This window comes from Dendrobates tinctorius, unplaced genomic scaffold, assembly GCF_039654945.1.
Source record: "Dendrobates tinctorius isolate UK_male_01 unplaced genomic scaffold, ASM3965494v1 ptg000251l, whole genome shotgun sequence".
Taxonomy (NCBI): domain Eukaryota; kingdom Metazoa; phylum Chordata; class Amphibia; order Anura; family Dendrobatidae; genus Dendrobates; species Dendrobates tinctorius.
The window spans coordinates 12,112,020-12,124,787 of record NW_027361918.1 but is presented as its reverse complement, the minus strand read 5'-3'; the positions used below and the strand labels follow the sequence as shown (position 1 = coordinate 12,124,787).

The 12,768-nt window shown below is 44.6% G+C and overlaps 6 non-coding genes across 6 annotated transcripts; all 6 read left to right on the top strand.

Annotated features, from left to right (window-relative positions):
* The first annotated feature begins 5,526 nt into the window (after positions 1–5,526).
* Positions 5,527–5,599, top strand: TRNAV-AAC (transfer RNA valine (anticodon AAC)). Its single transcript has one exon. It is a non-coding gene; the product is annotated as a tRNA-Val (tRNA).
* An 86-nt stretch (positions 5,600–5,685) lies between these two features.
* On the top strand, positions 5,686–5,758 carry TRNAV-CAC (transfer RNA valine (anticodon CAC)). The gene has a single exon. It is a non-coding gene; the product is annotated as a tRNA-Val (tRNA).
* Positions 5,759–5,855: 97 nt separating this feature from the next.
* Positions 5,856–5,928, top strand: TRNAV-UAC (transfer RNA valine (anticodon UAC)). Its single transcript has one exon. It is a non-coding gene; the product is annotated as a tRNA-Val (tRNA).
* Positions 5,929–6,696: 768 nt separating this feature from the next.
* Positions 6,697–6,769, top strand: TRNAV-AAC (transfer RNA valine (anticodon AAC)). The gene has a single exon. It is a non-coding gene; the product is annotated as a tRNA-Val (tRNA).
* An 86-nt stretch (positions 6,770–6,855) lies between these two features.
* Positions 6,856–6,928, top strand: TRNAV-CAC (transfer RNA valine (anticodon CAC)). Its single transcript has one exon. It is a non-coding gene; the product is annotated as a tRNA-Val (tRNA).
* Positions 6,929–8,025: 1,097 nt separating this feature from the next.
* Positions 8,026–8,098, top strand: TRNAV-CAC (transfer RNA valine (anticodon CAC)). Its single transcript has one exon. It is a non-coding gene; the product is annotated as a tRNA-Val (tRNA).
* Positions 8,099–12,768: the final 4,670 nt, after the last annotated feature.

Sequence of the window (12,768 nt, the reverse complement as noted above, 5' to 3'; positions counted from 1 at the left end):
GACACTTGTGGATTGTGTGAGGCCCACTGATATCTGAGCGCTATGTGACACGCTCGATGGCACAGCTGCCTGTGACCAAAGTGACGAGAGGATAATGGAGATTTTGAATCTCTGCGTACACTTTTGGACACTGGACACTTGTGGATTGTGTGAGGCCCACTGATATCTGAGCGCTATGTGACACACTCGATGGCACAGCTGCCTGTGACCAAAGTGACGAGAGGATAATGGAGATTTTGAATCTCTGCGCAAACTTTTGGACACTGGACACTTGTAGATTGTGTGAGGCCCACTGATATCTGAGCGCTATGTGACACGCTCGATGGCACAGCTGCCTGTGACCAAAGTGACGAGAGGATAATGGAGATTTTGAATCTCTGCGTACACTTTTGGACACTGGACACGTGTGGATTGTGTGAGGCCCACTGATATCTGAGCGCTATGTGACACGCTCGATGGCACAGCTGCCTGTGACCAAAGTGACGAGAGGATAATGGAGATTTTGAATCTCTGCGTACACTTTTGGACACTGGACACATGTGGATTGTGTGAGGCCCACTGATATCTGAGCGCTATGTGACACGCTCGATGGCACAGCTTCCTGTGACCAAAGTGACGAGAGGATAATGGAGATTTTGAATCTCTGCGTACACTTTTGGACACTGGACACTTGTAGATTGTGTGAGGCCCACTGATATCTGAGCGCTATGTGACACGCTCGATGGCACAGCTGCCTGTGACCAAAGTGACGAGAGGATAATGGAGATTTTGAATCTCTGCGTACACTTTTGGACACTGGACACTTGTGGATTGTGTGAGGCCCACTGATATCTGAGCGCTATGTGACACGCTCGATGGCACAGCTGGCTGTGACCAAAGTGACGAGAGGATAATGGAGATTTTGAATCTCTGCGTACACTTTTGGACCCTGGACACTTGTGGATTGTGTGAGGCCCACTGATATCTGAGCGCTATGTGACACGCTCGATGGCACAGCTGCCTGTGACCAAAGTGACGAGAGGATAATGGAGATTTTGAATCTCTGCGTACACTTTTGGACACTGGACACTTGTGGATTGTGTGAGGCCCACTGATATCTGAGCGCTATGTGACACGCTCGATGGCACATCTGCCTGTGACCAAAGTGACGAGAGGATAATGGAGATTTTGAATCTCTGCGTACACTTTTGGACACTGGACACTTGTGGATTGTGTGAGGCCCACTGATATCTGAGCGCTATGTGACACGCTCGATGGCACAGCTGCCTGTGACCAAAGTGACGAGAGGATAATGGAGATTTTGAATCTCTGCGTACACTTTTGGACACTGGACACTTTTGGATTGAGTGAGGCCCACTGATATCTGAGCGCTATGTGACACGCTCGATGGCACAGCTGCCTGTGACCAAAGTGACGAGAGGATAATGGAGATTTTGAATCTCTGCGTACACTTTTGGACATTGGACACTTGTGGATTGTGTGAGGCCCACTGATATCTGAGCGCTATGTGACACGCTCGATGGCACAGCTGCCTGTGACCAAAGTGACGAGAGGATAATGGAGATTTTGAATCTCTACGTACACTTTTGGACACTGGACACTTGTGGATTGTGTGAGGCCCACTGATATCTGAGCGCTATGTGACACGCTCGATGGCACAGCTGCCTGTGACCAAAGTGACGAGAGGATAATGGAGATTTTGAATCTCTGCGTACACTTTTGGACACTGGACACTTGTGGATTGTGTGAGGCCCACTGATATCTGAGCGCTATGTGACAGGCTCGATGGCACAGCTGCCTGTGACCAAAGTGACGAGAGGATAATGGAGATTTTGAATCTCTGCGTACACTTTTGGACACTGGACACTTGTGGATTGAGTGAGGCCCACTGATATCTGAGCGCTATGTGACACGCTCGATGGCACAGCTGCCTGTGACCAAAGTGACGAGAGGATAATGGAGATTTTGAATCTCTGCGTACACTTTTGGACACTGGACACTTGTGGATTGTGTGAGGCCCACTGATATCTGAGCGCTATGTGACACGCTCGATGGCACAGCTGCCTGTGACCAAAGTGACGAGAGGATAATGGAGATTTTGAATCTCTACGTACACTTTTGGACACTGGACACTTGTGGATTGTGTGAGGCCCGCTGATATCTGAGCGCTATGTGACACGCTCGATGGCACAGCTGCCTGTGACCAAAGTGACGAGAGGATAATGGAGATTTTGAATCTCTGCGTACACTTTTGGACACTGGACACTTGTGGATTGTGTGAGGCCCACTGATATCTGAGCGCTATGTGACAGGCTCGATGGCACAGCTGCCTGTGACCAAAGTGACGAGAGGATAATGGAGATTTTGAATCTCTGCGCACACTTTTGAACACTGGACACTTGTGGATTGTGTGAGGCCCACTGATATCTGAGCGCTATGTGACACGCTCGATGGCACAGCTGCCTGTGACCAAAGTGACGAGAGGATAATGGAGATTTTGAATTTCTGCGCACACTTTTGGACACTGGACACTTGTGGATTGTGTGAGGCCCACTGATATCTGAGCGTTATGTGACACGCTCGATGGCACAGCTGCCTGTGACCAAAGTGACGAGAGGATAATGGAGATTTTGAATCTCTGTGTACACTTTTGGACACTGGACACTTGTGGATTGTGTGAGGCCCACTGATATCTGAGCGCTATGTGACACGCTCGATGGCACAGCTGCCTGTGACCAAAGTGACGAGAGGATAATGGAGATTTTGAATCTCTGCGTACACTTTTGGACACTGGACACTTGTGGATTGTGTGAGGCCCACTGATATCTGAGCGCTATGTGACAGGCTCGACGGCACAGCTGCCTGTGACCAAAGTGACGAGAGGATAATGGAGATTTTGAATCTCTGCGCACACTTTTGGACACTGGACACTTGTGGATTGTGTGAGGCCCACTGATATCTGAGCGCTATGTGACACGCTCGATGGCACAGCTGCCTGTGACCAAAGTGACGAGAGGATAATGGAGATTTTGAATCTCTGCGTACACTTTTGGACACTGGACACTTGTGGATTGTGTGAGGCCCACTGATATCTGAGCGCTATGTGACACGCTCGATGGCACAGCTGCCTGTGACCAAAGTGACGAGAGGATAATGGAGATTTTGAATCTCTGTGTACACTTTTGGACACTGGACACTTGTGGATTGTGTGAGGCCCACTGATATCTGAGCGCTATGTGACACGCTCGATGGCACAGCTGCCTGTGACCAAAGTGACGAGAGGATAATGGAGATTTTGAATCTCTGTGTACACTTTTGGACACTGGACACTTGTAGATTGTGTGAGGCCCACTGATATCTGAGCGCTATGTGACAGGCTCGATGGCACAGCTGCCTGTGACCAAAGTGACGAGAGGATAATGGAGATTTTGAATCTCTGCGCACACTTTTGGACACTGGACACTTGTGGATTGTGTGAGGCCCACTGATATCTGAGCGCTATGTGACACGCTCGATGGCACAGCTGCCTGTGACCAAAGTGACGAGAGGATAATGGAGATTTTGAATCTCTGCGCACACTTTTGGACACTGGACACTTGTGGATTGTGTGAGGCCCACTGATATCTGAGCGCTATGTGACACGCTCGATGGCACAGCTGCCTGTGACCAAAGTGACGAGAGGATAATGGAGATTTTGAATCTCTGCGTACAATTTTGGACACTGGACACTTGTGGATTGTGTGAGGCCCACTGATATCTGAGCGCTATGTGACACGCTCGATGGCACAGCTGTGACAAAAGTGACTAGAGGATAAGGGAGATTGGATTGCTTTTAATAAAGCAGTTTGCAGAGCAGTGGGTAAACAGCAATGCCAGCGTGTCAGGAAGCCTTAAAAGGCAGCCCAACAACCAACACCACTGATACACCACAATATAGCCTCCCCTTGCACTGCACACACAGTGACTTGTGTGTTGTGCAGGCCAAATCGCTAGCAGCAGAAGCAGTTTTTTTGTCTTCTTCCCTGCCTAACGCTCTCCCTACAGAATCAGCAGCAACCTCTCCCTATACTAAGATCGGCAGAAGTAAGATGGCGGTCGGCGTGCACGCCCTTTTATACCCCCTGTGACGCCCACCAAAGCAAGCCAATCACTTGCATGCCCTTCTGAAAGATGGTGGTGACCCGTGCCTAGGTCATCACGTTGCCCACATTGTCCGTGGATCCTGATTGGCTGAAAAAGAGCACAAAACAAACTTTTGAAACTCGACTTTGGCGCGTAAGTCGCCGACCTCGTGGCCGACCTCATCCTAGGGTCGGGTTTCGTTTCATGAAACCCGACTTTTGTATTTTTTCGACCCGTTTCGCTCAACTCTAGTTATCACGTTCGCCTAACACGCGAAAGGTCCCCAGATCGAAACTGGGCAGAAACACGCTGTTACCCTTTGGTATCCAAGCTTTTGACTTTCAGTTCTTGATCTCGATTGCTTGTTGTCACCAAAGTAAGCGCTTGCATCCGGTTTCTGTAGTGTAGCGGTTATCACGTTCGCCTCACACGAGAAAGGTCCCCAGTTCAAAACTGGGCAGAAGCACAGCTTTTTCTCTTGGAAAACGATCTTTTTGACTTTCAGTGCTTGTTCTATATTGCTTGCCATGACCACAGCATTTTTTGTTTGTTTGAATCGGTTGGTTTCTGTAGTGTAGCGGTTATCACGTTCGCTTTACACGCGAAAGGACCTCAGTAAGAAACTGGGCAGAAACACAGTGTTCCTCTTGCAAACTAGCGTTTTTGAAAATGAGTGCTTGATCTTTAATGCTTGCCATGACCACAGTAAACGCTCTTGTCTGGTTACTGTAGTGTAGTGATTGTCCTGTTTGCCATCCTCCTGAAAGTTCCCTGTTTTGATCCCGGGCAGAAACATGTGGCTTTTCTTTATTTTGATCACAAACGTATATTGTTGGCTTAATTAGCCTTAGTTAGCATATTCTATTGCTGGTTTAATGAGCATTACTTTTACCAATGTGATTATTTCTACCCGTTTTTGCTTTTGGCAAGCATGTGTGTTTTTGACAGTGTCTAAGTGTTCCTAATTCAAGTAACACCTGATAGGATCAAGGTGCGAAAGCAGGCATCTAGGTGCTTTTTCTTTTTGGCTTTTGGACAAAGGCATGAGAATGTTTTGTGGAGCATGGTTTTGCTTCCCTGTTTGTTCTTTTTCTCCAATAGCCTGACAAATGAAAGGTTCCTGTGTTGCAAAATGCACTTTGTCCTGTCTTCAGACATAGTGGAAGACCTCTTGACTTTGGCTGGCTGTTTTTTTCTTTTTCAAGTTCATTTCAGCATGTTTAAACATCTTTAGCTTTGCATGGAGTTTCTTAAGTTTAGTGGTTGTCACGTTCACCTCACACGCGAACGGTCCCCAGTTCGAAACTGGATAGAAGCATGACATTAGGCGTTGATATTAAAGCTTTTGACGTTGAGTCTTTGTTCTCGATGGCTCGTCATGACCACAGTAACCTTCCGCAGCCGGTTTCTGTAGTGTAGTGGTTATCACGTTCGCCTAACACGCGAAAGGTCCCCAGTTCGAAACTGGGCAGAAACACGCTGTTACCCTTTGGTATCCAGGCTTTTGACTTTCAGTTCTTGATCTTGATTGCTTGTTGTCACCACAGTAAGCGCTTGCATCCGGTTTCTGTAGTGTAGAGGTTATCACGTTCGCCTCACACGTGAAAGGTCCCCAGTTCGAAACTGGGCAGAAACACAGCTTTTTCTCTTGGAAAATGATCTTTTTGACTTTCAGTGCTTGTTCTTTATTGCTTGCCATGACCACAGCATTTTTTGTTTGTTGGAAGCGGTTGGTTTCTGTAGTGTAGCGGTTATCACTTTCGCTTTACACGCGAAAGGTCCTCAGTTCGAATCTGGGCAGAAACACAGCGTTCCTCTCGCAAACTAGCGCTTTTGACAATGAGTGCTTGATCTTTAATGCTTGCCATGACCACTGTAAACACTTTTGTCTGGTTACTGTAGTGTAGTGATTGTCATGTTTGCCATCCTCCTGAAAGTTCCCTGTTTTGATCCCGGGCAGAAACATGTGGCTTTTCTTTATTTTGATCACAAACGTATATTGTTGGCTTAATTAGCATTAGTTAGCATATTCTATTGCTGGTTTAATGAGCATTACTTTTACCAATGTGATTATTTCTACCCGTTTTTGCTTTTGGCAAGCATGTGTGTTTTTGACAGTGTCTAAGTGTTCCTAATTCAAGTAACACCTGATAGGATCAAGGTGCGAAAGCAGGCATCTAGGTGCTTTTTCTTTTTGGCTTTTGGACAAAGGCATGAGAATGTTTTGTGGAGCATGGTTTTGTTTCCCTGTTTGTTCTTTTTCTCCAATAGCCTGACAAATGAAAGGTTCCTGTGTTGCAAAATGCACTTTGTCCTGTCTTCAGACATAGAGGAAGACCTCTTGACTTTGGCTGGCTGTTTTTTTCTTTTTCAAGTTCATTTCAGCTTGTTGAAACATCTTTAGCTTTGCATGGAGTTTCTGAAGTGTAGTGGTTGTCACATTCACCTCACACGCGAACGGTCCCCAGTTCGAAACTGGATAGAAGCATGACATTAGGCGTTGATATTAAAGCTTTTGACGTCGAGTCTTTGTTCTCGATGGCTCGTCATGACCACAGTAACCTTCCACAGCCGGTTTCTGTAGTGTAGTGGTTATCACATTCGCCTAACACGCGAAAGGTCCCCAGTTCGAAACTGGGCAGAAACACGCTGTTACCCTTTTGTATCCAAGCTTTTGACTTTCAGTTCTTGATCTCGATTGCTTGTTGTCACCACAGTAAGCGCTTGCATCCGGTTTCTGTAGTGTAGCGTTTATCACGTTCGCCTCACACGCGAAAGGTCCCCAGTTCGAAACTGGGCAGAAACACAGCTTTTTCTCTTGGAAAACAATCTTTTTGACTTTCAGTGCTTGTTCTTTATTGCTTGCCATGACCACAGCATTTTTTGTTTGTTTGAATCGGTTGGTTTCTGTAGTGTAGCGGTTATCACGTTTGCTTTACATGCGAAAGGTCCTCAGTTTGAAACTGTGCAGAATCACAGCGTTCCTCTTGCAAACTAGCGCTTTTGACAATGAGTGCTTGATCTTTAATGCTTGCCATGACCACAGTAAACGCTCTTGTCTGGTTACTGTAGTGTAGTGATTGTCCTGTTTGCCATCCTCCTGAAAGTTCCCTGTTTTGATCCCGGGCAGAAACATGTGGCTTTTCTTTATTTTGATCACAAACGTATATTGTTGGCTTAATTAGCCTTAGTTAGCATATTCTATTGCTGGTTTAATGAGCATTACTTTTACCAATGTGATTATTTCTACCCGTTTTTGCTTTTGGCAAGCATGTGTGTTTTTGACAGTGTCTAAGTGTTCCTAATTCAAGTAACACCTGATAGGATCAAGGTGCGAAAGCAGGCATCTAGGTGCTTTTTCTTTTTGGCTTTTGCACAAAGGCATGAGAATGTTTTGTGGAGCATGGTTTTGTTTCCCTGTTTGTTCTTTTTCTCTAATAGCCTGACAAATGAAAGGTTCCTGTGTTGCAAAATGCACTTTGTCCTGTCTTCAGACATAGAGGAAGACCTCTTGACTTTGGCTGGCTGTTTTTTTCTTTTTCAAGTTCATTTCAGCATGTTTAAACATGTTTAGCTTTGCATGGAGTTTCTGAAGTGTAGTGGTTGTCACGTTCACCTCACACGCGACCGGTCCCCAGTTCGAAACTGGATAGAAGCATGACATTAGGAGTTGATATTAAAGCTTTTGACGTTGAGTCTTTGTTCTCGATGGCTCGTCATGACCACAGTAACCTTCCGCAGCCGGTTTCTGTAGTGTAGTGGTTATGACGTTTGCCTAACATGCGAAAGGTCCCCAGTTCGAAACTGGGCAGAAACACGCTGCTACCCTTTGGTATCCTAGCTTTTGACTTTCAGTTCTTGATCTCGATTGCTTGTTGTCACCACAGTAAGCACTTGCATCCGGTTTCTGTAGTGTAGAGGTTATCACGTTCGCCTCACACGCGAAAAGTCCCCAGTTCGAAACTGGGCAGAAACACAGCTTTTTCTCTTGGAAAACGATCTTTTTTGACTTTCAGTGCTTGTTCTCTATTGCTTGCCATGACCACAGCATTTTTTGTTTGTTTGAATCGGTTGGTTTCTGTAGTGTAGCGGTTATCACGTTTGCTTTACACGCGAAAGGTCTTCAGTTCAAAACTGGGCAGAAACACAGTGTTCCTCTTGCAAACTAGTGCGTTTGACAATGAGTGCTTGATCTTTAATGCTTGCCATGACCACAGTAAACGCTCTTGTTTGGTTACTGTTGTGTAGTGATTGTCCTGTTTGCTATCCTCCTGAAAGTTCCCTGTTTTGATCCCGGGCAGAAACATGTGGCTTTTCTTTATTTTGATCACAAACGTATATTGTTGGCTTAATTAGCCTTAGTTAGCATATTCTATTGCTGGTTTAATGAGCATTACTTTTACCAATGTGATTATTTCTACCCGTTTTTGCTTTTGGCAAGCATGTGTGTTTTTGACAGTGCCTAAGTGTTCCTAATTCAAGTAACACCTGATAGGATCAAGGTGCGAAAGCAGGCATCTAGGTGCTTTTTCTTTTTGGCTTTTGGACAAAGGCATGAGAATGTTTTGTGGAGCATGGTTTTGTTTCCCTGTTTGTTCTTTTTCTCCAATAGCCTGACAAATGAAAGGTTCCTGTGTTGCAAAATGCACTTTGTCCTGTCTTCAGACATAGAGGAAGACCTCTTGACTTTGGCTGGCTGTTTTTTTCTTTTTCAAGTTCATTTCAGCATGTTTAAACATCTTTAGCTTTGCATAGAGTTTCTGAAGTGTAGTGGTTGTCACGTTCACCTCACACGCGAATGGTCCCCAGTTCGAAACTGGATAGAAGCATGACATTAGGCGTTGATATTAAAGCTTTTGACGTTGAGTCTTTGTTCTCGATGGCTCGTCATGACCAAAGTTACCTTCCGCAGCCGGTTTCTGTAGTGTAGTGGTTATCACTAGTGTTGAGCATTCCGATACCGCAAGTATCGGGTATCGGCCGATACTTGCTGTATCGGGATACCGACTTCCGATATTTTTTCAATATCGGAAGTCGGTATCGGAATCGGAAGTTCAAAGTTGATTGACAGCCTGACGTCATAATGATGCGCGGTGTGTGCGCATCATGATGCGCCGTCATTTCGGGCCTTCCTGGGGTCTCTGCCAGCCTGCCGGGGGGCTGTGTGGACAGCCCGGGGTCTGTACCGGCCTGCCGGGGGGCTGTGCCAGCCTGCCGGTGGTCTGTGCACCCCGTGGGGGTCTGTACCGGCCTGCCGGGGGGCTGTGCCGGCCTGCCGGTGGTCTGTTCACCCCGTGGGGGTCTGTACCGGCCTACCGGGGGGCTGTGCCGGCCTGCCGGTGGTCTGTGCACCCTGTGGGGGTCTGTACCGGCCTGCCGGGGGGCTGTGCTGATGTCCAGGGGTCTGTGCAAGCATCGTCCGATGGGACTATAAGTCCCATCTGGCGATGCCTGCTACCATGACAGTGATTGACACATTAGCCAATGGGAAATTCCCACACAGCAATGGCATAAAGTGAGACTATGGACTTTTTTTTTTTAAGTGGCGGAGGAATACAGTGCGGAAGGATACCTACCTTCCGTCATTTTATTCCTGCAGACCGTAGAGAACGGCAGCATCAGCTGATGCTGCTGTTCTCTACCCAAGATCGTCGTGGGACACACTCGTGGACTGCTTCGGATCGTGGGTGAGTATTTTTGTGGTTTGTTATGTTAATATTTATTCCGGAAAAGACAATGGCTTCGGGGAACAATGTGACAAGTATTGGTAAGTATGTTACTCTATGTTATATGTACTGTATGTCTATGTATGTATTGTATGAATGTATTGTATGTATGTAGTATATATGTGGTATGTATGTAGCATGCAGTATGTATGTAGCATGCATGTAGTATATATGTAGTATGTATGTAGCATGTAGTATGTATGTAGCATGCATGTAGTATATATGTGGTATGTATGTAGCATGTAGTATGTATGTAGCATGCATGTAGTATATATGTAGTATGTATGTAGCATGTAGTATGTATGTAGCATGCATGTAGTATATATGTAGTATGTATGTAGCATGTAGTATGTATGTAGCATGCATGTAGTATATATGTAGTATGTATGTAGCATGTAGTATGTATGTAGCATGCATGTAGTATATATGTAGTATGTATGTAGCATGTAGTATGTATGTAGCATGCATGTAGTATATATGTAGTATGTATGTATGTAGCATGTAGTATGTATGTAGTATGTATGGGAGAAAACAAGGGGAACTGCTACCTTGGATCTAATCCTTATAAACAGGGAGGAAATGGTTGAGGAGGTAAAAGTGTCTGGGACCCTAGGAGGTAGCGACCATGCTATTTTAGAATTTTGGATTACTAGAGGTGGAAGACCTGTGAAGACTCAGACGTCAAGGTTAGATTTCAGAAAGGCAGATTTTAAGGGATTCAGAAAGAGAATTGGAGGGATCCAATGGCTGGATATCCTTAAAGACAAAAATGTCCAGGAAGGATGGGAAATCTTGAAAAATGAAATTCTCAAAGCACAGTTGTTAACAATTCCGAAAAGAGGGAAGAATAGGAAGCATTTAAGGAAACCAGGATGGATGAACACAGAACTTAAGCACATGCTAAAAAGGAAGAAAAAAATGTTTATAAAATGGAAAGAGGGAGGCATATCTAAAGAAGAATATAATGCTGTCTGCAGAACCTGCAGGGCACAAATCAGATTAGCTAAAGCTGAAAATGAACTGAGGCTTGCAAGAGATGTCAAAAGCAATAATAAAGGATTTTGGGGATATGTCAAAAGTAAAAGAAAAGTCAAAGATGCTATAGGATTTTTACAGGATGAAAATGATGAAATGGTAAGACAGGATGTTGAGAAGGCTGAACTTTTAAATTCCTATTTTGCATCTGTTTTCTCTCAGAAAGGAAATGCAACATCAACTGTTATTCACTGTCCTATTAAGGGAATAGAAGAATCCAGGATATCTATAAACAGAAAGATAGTGAGGAAACACTTAGCTAACCTAAATGAATTCAAGTCTCCAGGTCCAGATGAATTACACCCCAGAGTACTGAAGGAGATAGCAGAAGAAATTTTTGAACCCCTCTCCATAATCTTTGAAAATTCTTGGAGATCAGGAGAAGTGCCAGAAGACTGGAGAAGAGCAAATGTTGTTCCTATCTTCAAAAAGGGGAAGAAGGTGGACCCAGGCAACTATAGGCCGGTGAGTCTGACTTCTATACCAGGAAAGATCTTTGAACAAATTATTAAACAACATGTATGTCAATACCTGGATAAGAATGAAGTGATTAAACAGAGTCAGCATGGGTTTGTAACTAATAAGTCATGTCAGACTAACTTAATTTCCTTCTATGACGGTATCACTGATTGGGTGGATCAAGGAAATGCTGTAGATATAGTATATCTTGACTTCAGCAAAGCATTTGACAAAGTCTCTCATACAATCCTTATTGAAAAAATGACTAAGTATGGAATGGACAAGGCAACTGTTAGGTGGATTCATAACTGGCTTAGTGATCGGACCCAAAGAGTGGTCGTAAATGGCTGCACATCCAGTTGGAAGAATGTCTCAAGTGGGGTTCCACAGGGCTCTGTCCTGGGCCCTGTATTGTTCAACATCTTTATCAACGATTTAGATGAAGGAATTGAGGGTAAACTGATTAAATTTGCTGATGACACAAAGCTAGGAGGGATAGCTAATACTAGAGAAGAGAGAGAGAGGATTCAAAAAGATTTAAATAAACTGGAGAAGTGGGCAGCAACTAACAGAATGGTTTTTAACAGGGAGAAATGCAAAGTACTACATCTGGGCAATAAAAATGAAAAAAGCATATACAGAATGGGAGGAATAGGGCTAAGTGACAGCACATGTGAAAAAGACTTGGGTATACTAATAGATCGCAGACTGAATATGAGTCAACAGTGTGATGCAGCAGCAAAAAAGGCAAATGCAATTCTAGGATGTATTAACAGAAGCATACAGTCTAGATCACGTGAAGTCATTATTTCCCTCTACTCCTCTTTGGTCAGACCTCATCTGGAATATTGTGTCCAGTTTTGGGCACCACATTTTAAAAAAGACATCAACAAACTGGAGCAAGTTCAGAAAAGAGCGACCAGAATGGTGACTGGTCTGCAAACCCTGTCTTATGAGGAAAGGTTGCAGGATTTGGGAATGTTTAGTTTGCAAAAGAGAAGACTGAGAGGAGACTTAATAGCTGTCTACAAATATCTAAAGGGATGTCACATTGTAGAAGGATCAACTTTATTCTCATTTGCACAAGGAAAGACTAGAAGCAATGGGATGAAACTGAATGGGAAGAGACACAGATTAGATATTAGAAAAAACTTTTTGACAGTTAGAGTGATCAATGAGTGGAACAGGCTGCCACGAGAAGTGGTGAGTTCTCCTTCAATGGAAGTCTTCAAACAGAGGCTGGACAGACATCTGACTGGGATGATTTAGCGAATCCTGCTTTGAGCAGGGGGTTGGACCAGATGGCCCAGGAGGTCCCTTCCAACTCTACGATTCTATGATTCTATGATTCTATGATTCTATGATTCTATGTAGCATGCATGTAGTATATATGTAGTATGTATGTAGCATGTAGTATGTATGTAGC